General features: G+C 40.9%; 1 long non-coding RNA gene across 1 annotated transcript; it reads right to left on the reverse strand.

Annotated features, from left to right (window-relative positions):
* Positions 1-14,872: 14,872 nt before the first annotated feature.
* Positions 14,873-16,234, reverse strand: LOC136499227 (uncharacterized). The gene is made up of 3 exons (XR_010769945.1): positions 15,832-16,234; positions 15,167-15,212; positions 14,873-15,073 (listed from the first exon to the last, which is right to left on the reverse strand). It is a non-coding gene; the product is annotated as an uncharacterized lncRNA (long non-coding RNA).
* Positions 16,235-16,758: the final 524 nt, after the last annotated feature.

Genomic DNA, 16,758 nt, shown 5'->3' on the forward strand with positions numbered 1-16,758 from the left:
ATATGAGTAGGAATGCCCAAAAAGAATTGGAGATGCAACATCTAATCGAGGCTGTTCGACAAGAAATGAAAGAAAACAATCAACATTTCCCTCGAGCTTGAGGAAAGAATGAAGAACTGTCCTTCGGCACCAGATGACGATGCTGCGGTGGGGTCACTAGCCCAGACCAGGTACGAAATAGCTGTGGAGGCACATTGCTTCCTCTCAACGATGCATGTCTCACGTTCCCCATTGATAAGATCACAGAGCCATTACCTTGCCAACCTATACATGTAGGAGAAGTTCTATAAGACCAAGGTGGCCCAAGGCCTTGCCTATCCTTGTCATGAAGTAGGGGATGTGCTGCAAAACCATATGTTGCATGTATGGTACTCCAAGGTGACCATTGATGCAGTAACTAAGACTAGGTACCATGCAGTTTAATTAGATAACCTAGAGGATGAGGATAGGAAGACACTAGGGAGAACTTGGGTTGCCAAGTCTTTTGGTGCAAGCGCTACATATCCTTTGGCTCAGATTTTGAATTCGACGATGATATGGATGATGAAGACTTGGAAGACTTGCACCAATATAGGGAACCAATTATTTCATCACTGCTACGACCCAAGACTCACAAGACCAGTCTGTCTACTAGAACTACAACTCAACCTTCTCAGAACTTGCAAGAAAACACATCGATAGAGGAACCGCTATGACCCAAGACTCACAAGACTAGTCCATCTACTAGGACTACAACACAAACCATCTTAGAATTTGCAAGAAAACACAAGGACAGAGGAAGAACTTGCAGATGCTGAGCTTCGGTGGGATAGAGAAGAGGTGCCACTTGTATGGCAGTTTTAGGCTGGGTGATCTAGTGGCTCCTAGAGAAGTCCGACCGAGAGGGCGAGAGGTGTGTAATTGGTACAAAGCTCAATGTAGTGTTGGGTTTCGTGCAAGAATTTTGGATAAACAGATTTACAGGGGAACAAATGACTCATTGTGGATTGAGTTCAAGGCATTGTCTCAATTTAAGTTGGCTCTAGACATTCATATCATGAGCTTGTGGACCATGCAAGTCTAGTTAGTACACCATGCATTTTATAGCTCCAAGTTGAGTTTCTAACAACTACACATTGTTTTGTAGGAAGGAGGTAGACTTCTACAGTGCGCAATAGATTCAAATAGGATTCTTGAACCCAGTGTTATGCAATCATGGGACACTAAAGTACACTAGCACCATCGATGAATTGGCGAAGAGCTTCCATCTCATCAAATCCCACAGCATACTTCTATCCTACAACTACGTGTAAGTTTGTTGTAAATGCCTAATTTTCTACTCCATTATATATTTGAGGGTTGAACCTAATTGGAACTGGCGGTGGTGTTGTGAATGCAGCAATGACCATCATGTCCTTCTTGACATCAGCATAAAGAGGACCACTATCAACATTTATGACTCTCAAGGGAGCCAACTAGAGGACATCCATCCCTTCATTGAGGCACTGAACAAGTAAGACAAGATGCTACTATGGCAAAGATAAGATTATTTGTTACATAGCTTTGATCATATTATGTCGCTGTCATGAACTTGTCACATAGGGCCTACGAGAAGTTGAAGTCAAAGTCCAAGAAATAATGTGAGCTTGGCAGATCTAGATTTCAAGTAGTATCAGCTGGTTCAATCCCAGTGCAGCCTTCGAGCAATGATCTCTGCGGGTTCTATGTCATGCATTACATGCGTAGCCTCATCAATGCTCTCTCTAGCTCACGGGTTTGGCCCCTCGGCCCCTTTAGTAAATTTGGATGACCTCATGACATACTTATAGTGTGTAGCAAAGCTTTTCTTAACTGTGTTTCACCCTTTTCTTGTGTTCCCGACTGAAGTGTCATCTACACCGGAGCTGACCGGTTTGGATATATCTAGGTTCTAAGAAGATCTTTTCGGTTTTATTATGGACCAAGTCATGAACACCAAGGGAGTCCATCACCTTCTCTAATCAAGGTGCTAGTGTTCTGAAAACTATATATTCATTGTTGTTGGACGCCAGATGTTATGTCACTATGCTTGAAAACAATGTTTGTCACTGTCGTTTTGTATGGATATTTGTGTCTTAGTGGTGATGTATTTTTGGATACAATACCTTTTCTCTGTCTATATATGTTGTTGTCGACGTGTAAGCCATGAAATTTCTATATTATTGTAGGTGTTATAATGTTTCATGAACAATAATGATGCACAGTGGTGACACCGACTGTAATGGACAAAACATTATTGCCGGAACAAACAAAACGGCGGCGGTGATGCTGCCCCTCATTACTGCCAGAGGGAACACCGACCACATGCGCTAGCACCTACATCACCACCAGATGATATGCCGGTCTAGCATTGATGTTCTCCACATCACAGCCGTATGGTACACTGGTCCGGCGTTGATGTTCTCGTCATCACAGCCGAATGGTACGCCGGTCTGGCGTTGATGCTCATGTCACCATAGTCGGATGGTATGGTGGACCAGCATTGATGTTCTCATCATCATCGCTGGTTGGTACGCTGGCTCGACGATGATATGTACACCATCACCATCGGATGGTATGCTAGGCTGGCAACGATGGACACATCATCACCGCTAGACGGTACGCTTGGTCGGCATCGACGTATGCATCATCACTGCTAGATGGAACGCTGGACCAGCGTCGAAGAACACATTATCACTGCCAGATGGTACATCAGGATGGCAATGGTAAGATGCCATCACTATCATATGGTATGCCAGGCCGATGCTAGTAAAATATTGTCACCGTCGGCGCGCAACCAGCGGAGATAAAGGTCACCGATCACCGCCGACATACACCAACAGGGGTCAAAACCGTCGGTAATGGGGGTTCTGGAGCCGACGGTGATTAGCTTTCTATAGTAGTGGTGGACACTCTATTGTCATTGGTGGACACTCCGTTGGGTTAACTCCGAGACTAATAGGTTTTGGTTTGATTCTCTATAAATCAATAGACTCTCTGTAATAGGCGATGGACACTCTATGACTTAGCAGATTGTACCATAGAATGTTCCATGGGTTTTGGACATAGACCTTCCTGGTGATCAAGTCTTTGATGGACACTCCAAGCTAGGTGATGGTTACTCCATTGGAAGCTGGGTACTCTCAGGTTATCTAGAATCTAATGTTAATAAATTGGCGGACACTTCACGAGATGTCACAGACACTCCGTGAAGAACTAGGTGTACTCGGGTTTTCTAGAAACTGGGTCTATAACTTGGCGGACTCTCCACTAGGTTTTGTGGATGCTCTGTCGTCTCACTTAGAGAGGTTATAAATGTCTCAGTTGTGAACTTTACTTAAGTGGGAGGGTTAATAGACAATCCATCGTAACTAATGGACACTGCGTAAAATGGTCGACATAATCTATGTTCTAGGTTATTGGCTTGGTTAAATCCTATTTTGGGAGGGGATTCTTCATGCATGTGCAAGATACTTCTAGGATCACTCTAGTGACATACAAGGCTAGTGCTGGTTAGGTCTTGGGCCTTGGTTAGCATGTGCAACTACTGATTTGGGCTTCATCCTATTCATGAGAAAACTTGGGACAAATCCTTGAGATTGGGCAATGAGAACTTAGCTCTGAGATTTGGTGATCACAAGATCATCAAGAACATAGATAAAGACTTGAGCATTCTTGAGACCCAAGCTATGAAGAGTTTAGTGGATCATCCTTGACATTTCTTGCAAAAATCCATAAAATGGCATGAGAGAGATATTTAGGAGGATCATGAGAGATTAAGAAATAACTTGACCTTGATCTTACTCTTATATGATGAACAAATCACCACACTCCATGCCTCAAGCATGCATGAGAGATTTGGAGTTAGGGTTTGAGAGAAAAATCAAGAAAATTAAAAAGAGAGCTCTTGAGCTAACCATAGCTAGGGATTGAGATGGAGATGCTCTTAAGCTTTATGATGGGATGATTTTGCTACCTTGATCTCACTTCACCTTTCTTCCTTCTTCTCCTATCTCCATTATCTCTCTAGTTCATATGACAAGTGGGGTCCTTTATGGAGTGGAGGACAGCTCACTTTCCACTCACAACTATTGTTTAGCTTTCTGGTGGATGGTCCACTGATCATGATGGACACTTTGCCAATCCTATGACTTTGGGAACTTGATTCCAAGATTGAGATCCTTGGTATTGAGACCAAATACTAATACTTGAGAGATGATTCCATTCCATGGGTAGAGATTGATAAGATAGATTAGCGTCAGTTGGACAACTCATCCATGATTTTGGACTCCGATTGACCATTGTTGACGTCAGTTGACTTGAGTGAAGGTCAAGGTATTGGTGATATTGTTTGGTGAAATAGGACCACTTATCTTTGTATAAACCACCAGGGATCTTCATAGGAGGATGGTAGGGCATTCTTCTGATGGCCTATCCAAAGGTCCCAATCGGAACGTCCGTGGGTCATTACACTGCGGTACTGCATCAACTAGTCCTTGCCAATATCATCACCAAGAAACATGGTCCTCCACCAGACATGGCTACTAACATCATCACCAAGAAATATGGTCCTCCACAAGACATGGCGACACCATATATGGACACTCGGTGGTCATCGTTGTATAGAGTGTCACTGCACTATATTGAGTTGCTACACTTTATCGATTGAGTTCAACTATATCAACAAGGCTTGGTCATACCCTAAGTAACAACACCATCGGTGCCCACAGCATTGGTCCAACTTAAGGGTACAATTTCATAAGCATTTTATTTACTATCGTGTATGCTAGTATATGAAAAATAGCATGCTTTATTTAAGTAGTATTGAATTGTGTCTTTATTTTCTCTATCATGATTTATATTTGGAATATAATCCTACAAATGCCTAATTTCTCCAACAATCCAAAAACCTTATAATAGGCATATACTAGTTTCACAATGACTGAAATTGCCATTACACCGAGGCTAGAAAAGTTTTGCAATGTGCAATTCAAGAGGTGGCAAGTTAAGGTCATCCACTAGCTTATGACAGTGAATGTGTTCGGGTTAGGGTTGGCAGGCCAGAAGAAATTTTGTTTGATGCTAATCAGAGAAAGTTTGAGGAAACCGATACTTTCGTAGTGGTATGCATTTCCTAGCATTCTAGTTGATCGTCGTTGTGATGTGTACATGCACATAATTGATATGAAGAATTTGTGGGATATATTGAATGTTGAATTTAGTGTAAACAGATGCAGGAAAAAATTGTGGGATTCACATGTGATCCGGATACTATGAGGATGTGCCTAATGTGCAAGAGTATATATACGAATTCATTCATTCAAATTTGAATCTAAGCTTCTCATGTATTGTGATCACCTCATTTATGCTTGATCTCATTTATATCAAATGAGCAACAAAATGGCATTCGAAGATCTTATTCATACCCTATTATGGATTCATCCATGCATTAAACAATTTTAAAACAGTCAAGTAAGCCACCTATTGTATAAGTTGTCTATTCAGCTATTCGCATGTGATGTAGCAATAACTTGTAGACGACAACCCCTTTTTGGGTTATACATGCCTTATGTACCACTCTTGTATACAACATATTAATTAGGGTTGTAAATACTAGGAGCAAATATCTATACAATACTATTTTCATTTCCTTTTTAAGATGTGAATCCAATCTTAGGTTTAACCTTTTTTGATCTTTAACCATTACATAGTCTAAAATTTATTGTCTAGACCAAACAAATTTTGTATCATTCACACGTATGTGAAATGTTCACTACTATAGAATGCTAGAAATGATCTCAGGCTTAGTCAAGAAAGACCAAGTCATTAGGGGCCTAATAGCCTTGACCATGTCTAGATGGGGGGGACTCCCTAACTACCTAATGACATAGTTCTAGGACCAAACTACACTATAAGACTCAAAGGGATCTCCATGTTGGGGCCTAAATTTCACTCTTTCCCCTAATATGCATATCGATCTAGGTGAGTGTGGGCTTCCTATGAAGACCAAAGGCCAGCCACCATCCTTATGAAGATGATCAACCAGTTCATGAGAGTCTACATCAACCTTGCTCATCACCGATGACATGCCTACTCCTAGAGCAGGCACAGGGACATCAACAAATAGATGGGCAACTTCATTGTAAGGGACCATGACGCCTAAGGGGGGTGAATTAGGCAACTTAAAACTCTAACTCTAAACTATGGCCTCTTTTTCTATCCTTAGCAAAAACCTATGCAAAAGATAAACTATCTAAATGTGCAACTACAGTTTTGCTAGTGTGTTTCTATCTCTACCGTAAAAAGGAGTTATGCAACCTAGGTTCCAAACCTATCAACTAGCCTATCACTAAGCTAGGAATGTAAAACACAAACCAAGATTGCAATGTAAATGGAGAAGCTAAAGAGTAAGGTAGAGATATGCAAACTCCCGTCGATGACTCCAGTATTTTTATTGAGGTATCAAAAAGCGCGTAAGCTTCCCCTTAGTCCTCATTGGAGCCCCTCATAAGGAATCCCTCGCAAGGGCCAAGCTCCTAGTTAGGTAACTCCATGGATAGCCCCATGCCTTCCCCACGTACAAGTGGGTCTCTGGTTAAGCCACTCATGGCAAAGCCTCTCCTGGACCGCTCCCCACTGTCTTCACTATCAAGCTTCTGGCCGAACCACCACGGGCCTTGTTCTCTTCGGTACACGGTGGTGGCCACACCACAAATGCGGTTGGTGTGATCTCGCAAGACTACAAACCCTTCAGTATACAACAATGGTGCGCGCAAGCACCAAGTGATAAGAGGTGTGCAAACCTCATGAAACACTAGGCTTAAACCTAGAGCAAGCACATAAGCGGTGGTCTAATCAACCTAAGCACTTCGCAAATCACCTACGCTAATCACCTAATGAATCACTAAGCACTATGCAAGTGGAGATAACTAAAATAGTGTATCAACACCATTTGTATGTTTCCTCAACTCTCCACATCTTAAATGGTTGGTTGGGGGGTCTATTTATAAGCCCCATGAGAAAGTAGCCATTGGGGGCGAAACATAGCTTTTTACTACTGATCAGACGTGTCCGGTCGTCCCGACCGTTAGAGTGTGCGCATTGATTGGACTCTAGGCCGAGTTTGGCCTCACTCGATTAGACGCGTTTGGTCACGCTAGCGCCGCTTTGGAACCTCTCTAGACTTGATCGGACGCTGTACTTTGTGCGTCCGGTTGTCCAGTGCCGTGGCATCCAGCCTTGGTGAAAATATTGCCGTGACAAAGAACAGTGTCATTGGTGCCTTCGGTCACTGCTTCGCTTAGCATATGGTCACAGCTACTAATGCCTGCTGTTGCCGAGCAACTGATCGGACGCATCCGATCCCTATAATGGCCGTGTCCGGTCACCTCTATCGAGCTCGTTTCTTCGTAATCTTGCATCCGGCTTGGTTCCCATCTTTGTGCTTGGACTATGCTTGATATCTTGGGTCTTCTCTTGTGCTTCTAGGGTCTTGCTTATGGTGTTGATCATGGGATCATCATGTCGCCTTCATCCAAGTCACTTCTTGCACCCTATTGAACTACAAAACAATTACTTGCAAATTCATTAGTCCAATTTGGTCGTGTTGGTCATCAAACACCAAAATCTAAAGTAAATGGGCCTAGGGTCCATTTTTCTTACAATCTCCCCCTTTTTGGTGATTGATGACAACACAACCAAAGCAAGCAAATAATAAAAATTTTGGAATTTAAAAACTATCTACTTGCTAGGATGCAATGCAAAGGGCAAGGTTATATGATGCTAAAAGATACCACATGTAAACATCTTTGAAAACTTATCTTGCCCTTGCAAATATCCCCATATGGCATTATGGATTTAAGCCTCCCCTAACTCCATAATCCACTATTCTTCCTTTCTTGGACCATTACCACTTGTAAATTATTATGATCGGTCTTGCTTTTGGTCCTACAAATTCTCCCCCTTTGGAATCAAACACCGAAAAGGAAGACATTAGTAGCACAAGGGAGGGTCAAACTTTGTGATCCTTTGTATGTGGAGTGGAATAGGTCACAAAATTTGACTCTCACATTACATAGACTAAGCTCCACCTAAATATATGCATACATATGATGGAGAATGTAGTTTATGCATAATTGGCAAATTAATGCTTAAGGTAGTTTAATCTATATAATGCATGGAGAAAGCATATAAATACCAAAGTAAAATCAATATGATGATATTGGTTTAGAAATACTACATGTGGAAACCAATTTGATTTATACCACTTGCAATAGGTGGTGGATATTTGAAATATGATGCTTAACTCCAGGGACTCCATTTTCCTTGCAATGAGACTGCTACACACATGATAAGCTTTAAAAGGTGTTAGTCTCAAAGCATCCAACTTGTAGAGTAACCTCCCCCTAAATTTGTGCACACAAGTATGGAATACTTGTAGGAGACATGCACATTGATTTTAGAATAAAAAATATCACTTGAAAGATGATATCACATGAATGTGAGAATCATTTTCAAAAGTGATATTCGGGAGAAATTATCTACAATTTGGACTTTGGCACATATTAGATGAACAATTGTAAAACAAGCTATGTGCCGTGCTCCTAAACAATTTAAACCATGTAGGTTTGCTCCAAGGGTTAAAAGTGAGACCAAGCAAGCCTACCATAAGATATACCTAGTGTATACATGACAAAAGATTAAACATGCAAATGCAAACCTAGGCATAAAAAGGAACTAGATGCTAATTGAAATTGCAAGAAATTAAATCTAGTTACCTAACATGGGAAGGGAAATTTGGGTCCATAGTATTCACTAACCTACTTGGCAATTACCGTGTCCATAATGATGCACCCCATGAAATGCACCCATACTTTGCCAAGTCTCCAAATTCTCCGAAGTCCATCAGACTTCTCACTTCCCTTTCGGGATCAAAACCTTCTTGGTGCTCTTCATATTGGAAATGATCTCCTTTGGCACCCAAATGTGTTTGGCCCCATTGTTGGCTTGCTTGTTCACCTTGATGGCCACCAATTTGTCATTTTTCTTCTTCTTCAAGAGATAAGGTATAGAGGCCTTTTTGTCCACCTTGTTGGTGTAGGTGTTGGAGAGCTCGCTTGTTTCCTTTTTGTTTTTCTCTTTTTTCTTAGCTCCTCCCCCATTCTTCACCTTGGACTCATAGGACTTGTGACCTTCCTTGTGGCCTACGTAGCAAACTATAGTTTGTCCTTCATCAAGCTTCTTCACTCCCTTGATGGTGTTATCTTGATAAAGTTGGGCTTGCTCCATTTTGCCTTGCACTTGAGTCAAGTCCTTGGTGAGGTGAGCCACTTCTTGCTTGAGTTGCTCATTGTCCATTGCAATCTCTTGTGTGCATGTATCTACAACAACTTTCTCAACACAAACTTGGTTGCACAAGGGTGAGTCTAAACATAAATCATTGCAAGAAGTTGAGGCAACCTTTTAACGCATGTCAAAGATAGAACTTTTCTTTTTAGGTTCCTTGGTGAGAGTTGTACCGATGGCTTCAAGATTAGCAACTTTATTAGTTAGCTCATCACAATATTTGCACATGGTTTCCATTTTAGCAAGCAAACTTTTATAAGCATCTTGTGAGCTAGCTAACTTTTCTTTTAATTTTTCATTTTTCTTTACAAGCTGCTCATCATTGATTGTGCATGCATTTGTTGTTGCACTAGCCTCAAGTTGCTCAATTTTAGTAGATAGTTCAATATTGATATTAACAAATGTCTCATATTGTTCAAGCAAGGTTTTATAGGCTTCTTGTGATCTATCTGGCTTTTCTTACAATATTTTTAGCTTCTTTTGTTGGCTAGTGCAAGCCTTAGCATATTTAAGATTTTCTTGCACAAGTTCAATAAGAGAAGGCATTTCATCATCACTATCACTCTCACTAGAGGATGAGCTTTCGTTACCTCGTGCCATAAGGCACACATGAGAAGAGCTTAATGATGAGTGCTTGTGGCCTAGCCTCTTGTAATGGTCTTCTTCTTCACTTAAAGAATAATCCCATGACCTTATTGATGTGAGGGCTTTGTCCTTGCACGCCTTCTTCTTTGTCTTGGGTGTATGCTTGTTTGGTCAAACTTCCACAAAGTGCCCTAACTCGCCGCATCCATAGCATCCTTTCTTTCTTTGCTCATTTCTTTGATTGGTGAGGATGAAATCTTGAATTTGGATGGGCACACCCTTGACATTGAGCCTTTGGATCATCTTCTCCACCTTGTTGATAAGTTTGATTGATTCTTCATCAAGGTCAGAGGTGGAGGAGGAAGATTGATCATCATCACTTGAATCTTTATCATCATCATCTTCTTCTTCTTCTTCTTCTTCATCTTCGCTTGAGGAGCTTGAGCTTGAGCTTGAGCTTGTCTCAACTTGCTTGCCTTTGCTTGATGACAAGGCTTCTTCTTGACCCATCTTCCATGACATTTCAAATGCCACTATCTTGCCAATGACTATAGCTGGGGTCATGGTGCTCAAGTCCTCTATGTTGTGAAGGATGGTGATGATGCTTGCATATTTCTTTTGTGGTAGCACAGAGATAATCTTCCTCACAATGTCCGCATTATCTAGCTTCGTTAATCCTATTGAATGGAGCTCATTGATAATTAGATTCAAACAAGAATACATATCACGAACAAGATCATCATCATTCATTTTAAAGGAAGCATAATTTTGTTTAGCTAGACAATATTTTTGCTCACGGACATTAGTTGTGCCATCATGGAGCTCTTGGAGTTTGAACCAAATTTCATATACTATATTTAAAGTGAACACTTGGTTAAACACATCCATGCTAAAAGATTCAAACAAGTAATTTTTAGCTCTAGCATTGAAATGAATTTCTTTTTCTTCACTCTTTGTGGATTTATCGAGATTCTTAATGGGTTTCATCCCGTCACGAGTGACTCTCCAAACACCCAAATCTACCACCTCAAGGTGACAAGCCAGTCTAGCTTTATAGTTGGGGAAGTTAGTGCCGTCAAAGTGCATAGGCCTAGAGGTATCCATCCCAACCACTCTAAATAGCGTCGGCTCAACGGCGGTGAAGCCAGAGTTCCAAATTGAGCCAACCTGGCTCTGATACCACTTATAAGGGACCATGACACCTAAGAGGGGGGTGAATTAGGCAACTTAAAACTCTAACTCTAAACTATGGCCTATTTTTCTATCCTTTGCAAAAACCTATGCAAAAGATAAACTATCTAAATGTGCAACTATGGTTTTGCTAGTGTGTTGCTATCTCTAGTGCAAAAAGGAGTCATGAAACCTAGGTTCCAAACCTATCAACTAGCCTATCACTAAGCTAGGAAAGTAAAGCATAAACCAAGATTACAATGTAAATGCAGAAGCTAAAGAGTAAGGTAGAGATATGCAAACTCCTATTGACAACTCTGGTATTTTTACTGAGGTATCGAGAAGTGAGCAAGCTTCCCCCTAGTCTTTGTTAGAGCCCCTCGCAAGGAATCCCTCGCAAGGGCCAAGCTCCCGGTTGGGTAACTCCATGGATATCCCCGGGCCTTCCCCACACACAACCGGATCTCCGATTAAGCCACTCGTGGCAAAGCCTCTCCCAGACCGCTCCCCACCGTCTTCACTATCAAGCTTCCGACCGAACCACCGTGGGCCTTGTTCCTTTTGGTACACGGTGGCAGCCACACCACAAATGCGGTTGGTGTGATCTCGCAAGACTACAAGCCCCTCCGATGTACAATAATGGTGCGCGCAAGCACCAAGAGATAAGAGGTGTTCAAACCTAACTAAACACTAGGCCTAAACCTAGAGCAAGTGCATAAGCGTTGGTCTAATCAACCTAAGCACTTCGCAAAGCACCTACGCTAATCACCTAATGAATCACTAAGCACTATGCAAGTGGAGATCACTAAAATGGTGTATCAACAACCTTGGTATGTTTTCTCAACTCTCCACACCTCAAATGTCCGGTTGGGGGTCTATTTATAAGCCCCACCGAGAAATTAGCCGTTGGGGTGAAACCCAACTTTCTGCTACTGACCGGACGCTGTTGTCATCCTGACCAGACACGTCTAGTCTTCCTGACTATTGGAGCGCGCGTGTTGATCGGACTCTAGGCCAAGTCTGGTCTCACTCGATCAGACGCGTCCGGTCACGCTAGAGCCGCTCTAGAACCTCTCTAGACTCGATCGGACGTTGTACTTTGTGCGTCCGGTCGTCCAGTGCCGCTGCATCTGGTCACGCTAAAAATATTGTTGTGATGAAGAACATTGTCATCGGTGCGTCCGGTAACTGCTTCACTCAGCGTCCGGTCACAGCTACTGACGCCTACTGTTGCCGAACAACTGATCAGATGTGTCCGGTCCCTATAAGGGTCGCATCCGGTGACCTCTGCTGAGCTCGTTTCTTCACGATCTTGCGTCCGACTTAGTTCCCATCTTTGTGCTTGGACTATGCTTGATATCTTGGGTCTTCTCTTGTGCTTCTAGGGTCTTGCTTATGGTGTTGATCGTGGGATCATCATGTCGCCTTCGTCCAAGTCACGTCTTGCACCCTATTGAACTACAAAACAATTACTTACAAATTCATTAGTCCAATTTGGTCATGTTGGTCATCAAATACCAAAATCCAAATTAAATGGGCCTAGGGTCCATTTTCCTTACATTCATCTTATAGGTCAGTTCAATTAAATGCTAATTAGTTCAAATTAATTGGTTTAGGTGTTCAAGTGTTAGGTTAATGAAGATCCCAATTAGGTTTAAGGATTAATATTTGGCACTAGAGCCAGCTTAACCTAATCCATGACCCTAAGCCATGGTAAGTTCCCATTAGACATGTATTAATCCATAGTGGAATTTATTAATCTTAATTAGCCTTTGGTTAATCAAGTTTAAGATCAAATCGATATTTGTTAATTGTAATCAAGTCCAATTTGTGTTGGATTAGACATCTTAGTATAGGCTAGGGTTTCAGTTAGCACAGAGAAGGAGGGGATTGGGTGAATTAAGTGAAACCCTAAGCAAAACCAAAGCATTCCCCAAAAACCAAAACCCTAGCCTACTATAATTAATCCTTTTTAATGCTTTGTTAGTTAAATTAACAGTTTGATTAGGGATTAATGCTACCTAGGTTGCTAAAGAGAGAGAATAGGTTTACTATTTATTTGGACATTGATGATTAATTTTAATTAATATATACATTAAAAGAATAATTTCAATATGTATGTGTGTGAAATTAATCCCTACATTAGAATGCAGAACGACACAAAACTTTAAGAAAACTTAAAAAATATTTCTAAAGGTAGTCAGAACCGTGGTTCGTCTATAAAAAGGCAACTAGCTTCACAACCTGAATCTGCAAATCTGTTTGTAGATGTGGCTACTTTAGTGGCTCGCCTCTTGAAATGTTCTATAGATGTGGTGGTTTTATGGCCCGCCTCTAAAAATATCATACATGCCCACACGCAGACCTGAATTTTTTCCTAGGTCCTTGCGTGCCTTCTCTGTTCACAGGTGCACCATCAAGTTATGTGATTTTGGCCCTGTTTGGATCCCACCTGTTTTTACTAGTTTTGAAGAATCTGGCACTTGAAAACTGGGTGGGATCTAAACAGGCCATTTTTTGCTAGATTCTTAAAAATCTGGAAGCTGTTGATACTCAGTTTTTGCCAGTTTCTTGTGACCCATAGAGTAATAAATGAAGTCAGATTCTTGAAAATTGAGGGATCCAAATACCTCCACCAGTTTTTGCTCAGAATCCAGATTTTAAAAACTAGAGGCAAAAACTGGTTTTTAAGAATCAAGACTGATCCAAACAGGGCCTCTCCTACCACGCGCACTGTGTTGTGACCTAGCCAAGAACCATCCGTCTTCGCCACTAAGAGACATCGATCTAGAGCGTCATGCTGCATTCACCACTCCAAAGATCTAGAGCCCCGATGCACACCTACGGCAGCCATCCTCCACTGATGCACTACTACAGCGCAGGGATATAGTAACACTAACTTGTGTTACAATAGGTTGGAAAAAGTGTTACTAGCTCTCTTAGTAACACATTTTTTGTTGTGTTCCAATTGGCCATGTTACTATAGACTGGTTTATTGTAACACATTTACTTGTCTATAGGAACATTTATCTTGTGTTACAATAATTTTTGCTGTAACACTTTTTTTTGCTCTAGTAACACTTCACATTATTGTAGAATGCATAGTTTCTAACACATTTATTTATCTATCAGAACATTTGCCTAGTGTTACAGTGATTGTCTGTTGTAACACTTTTTTTTAGTTCTAGTAACACTCTCTAAAAGGTTTTACCCCTGACGCAACGTCCTAAAAGTGTTACAATATGCCAAAAATGGTTGCAATAGACAAAATTTTAATAGAAAAATTGGTTGGGAGGCGTTGCCACAGTAACCGTGGTCTAAAGTTTACGCCATGGTTCATTTTGGTTTCTCCTATTGCAACACAATGGAGTGTTGTTGCAACATCATGTAGTGTTGCAACATCATGTAGTGTTGCGAGCCATAGTATAAAGCAACCACCGTGTAACTATTGCAACACACCCGATGTTGCCAAAGATACATGTTGCCACATACCAAAAAAGTAGCAATAGGTGCACTAGCAACAACAATGGGTGTTGCAATAGACTTTATTGCTATGCATCAATAGCATTGCAATAGATGGACCCTCTATTGCCACACTATCTCTGTGGTTGCATATATTGCCACACCAAATGATGCCAATAGTCCATATTGCAACACTTTGTTTACTAGCATCAACAATATTGACAAGCCATTAATTTTCATAACAACAATATATGGTCAATAAAGCATTTAGACAAAGGCATTAAACCAAATATTATTTGTCTGTACATATCATCAATGAAACCATTCAATGTCAAACTCGGCTTAGACACAAGCATTGCTCAAACACATAAGGTATCCGACACACACTTGTTTCTACTCATCAAAATTTAATGAGCTATGTCTACCACGGCAGCAAAGGTTGGCTTGACGTTGACCATCCCATCAATGTCTAGCAAGCCATCATCATCGAGAGCACTAGAAGTTGTGCCCACTTCTGCAGAAATAAAAATTTATGTGAGCTACCCATTGAGTCTTTCTAAATATAATGCACAGTAAGGGCAAGTAACTGGTTATGGAATAGAGCTACCCATTGGATCTTTCTAAATATAATGACTTCTTTCTGAGTTCCACAGCTGCAACAAGAACACAGCCAGACTTTCAATCACATGAAGGTTATGGAACACAGCAGGGCCAAAAAACAAACAGTAGAATGGAAAATCAGAAACATCGGCTAATTAAAAGACGGAGTGCCAGGTTGAGTCAAAATCAGGACAGGTGATCCAGTTAAAAACAAGAGAACTTTAGTTTCACTGAGTGATATCAAGGTTCTGATGACACCATATGCTGATGCCAAATATGCTAAAATGCAGAGTAACAATTGGAATTAAGTGTGATCGACTCATTTTCAGTTGCTAGTAATGACCGACTCATTTTCCTGCATGATCTTAGTTGTATTCTGATTGTACTCCTATCAAGCTGTAGTATGGGCTTTGCTTATAAAGTGTAGTGGAGCACCCAGATAAATAATTTCTAATGGGTTTGAGCACTTCATTTTCATCTGAGTTGAGCATATATGATTAGCTCCATGTGAATACATGGCATGTATGCTTACTCCTAAAATAGGAAATAAATGGAACAGAGATGTGCTACTGGCATCTATCAGCCAAACATTAAAATGAAGGCATCCACATATAAGAATGTGCTACAAAGAGACTAGGCCATTAAGTATGTGATAGACTGACCGAAACTAACCTTATCACGTTAGCATGTTTCAATTGGCTCATCATCCCTCAAACCAACAGACAAGCGAATCCCCTGATCATGATCATCTCCTACGAAGAGAAGAGAAGAAAAAAAATGTTATGTATTCAACTAATGTGGTAATAGAAGTTCATTTATAAAATATAGGAAATTAGAAGAATGATCAAGAAAAATACAGGCATGCAGATTCAGGAAGCAGTGTAGACATTGTTCTAAAGTCCACATTCACATCTCATGAGCATGGAATTAAGACCCAATTATCAACACCATGGCTAAATTAAAAAAGACTAATGTGTTAACAGCAGTTGTCTACAGGTGGCCTGCTTTATAGACAATACGGATTAAAGATCCACTTATCAACACCACTATATATACAAAAAGGGTCGAAGATAAATAAGCAATATTACAGGTGGCCTACTATGTACTACAAATGCAAGCCTAAAACAGTGGCTACAATATGTCGGTAACCTATAGCCCTATCATATTTTGGTTGATACGCAGAGCGGTAACTAGCATTGTCAAAGCATTGTCAATGGCCTCAACCAGAACTAGAAGTTCCTAAAAACATACAAGGTTCAGCATAGTGTACAACCATGTTTTAAGCTTTGTTTTTCATCCTACTAATAGAGAAGGACCAGCTGCCTAACAATGACAAAACTCCTGCACAATAGATTGCTTGCCCATCTTGCCCTGATACAAAGAAGTTATTTGTTTAAAATAACCGAGTTCTCATTGACTGAAATTACAGGGTTCTAATTTAGCCACTAGGCAACAAAACTTCAGTATAAATCTTGGAACACCAAGTTCCCTTGCCACTGCCAGGGCCGCCTGTGCAAAAAGTTCAGATGCAGGACAGATCATGCTTGTGGTAAATAGTATGCACGCTCAGATATAGACAAAAGGCACATCCCCATTAAA

This window comes from Miscanthus floridulus, chromosome 13 (assembly GCF_019320115.1).
Source record: "Miscanthus floridulus cultivar M001 chromosome 13, ASM1932011v1, whole genome shotgun sequence".
NCBI lineage: Eukaryota > Viridiplantae > Streptophyta > Magnoliopsida > Poales > Poaceae > Miscanthus > Miscanthus floridulus.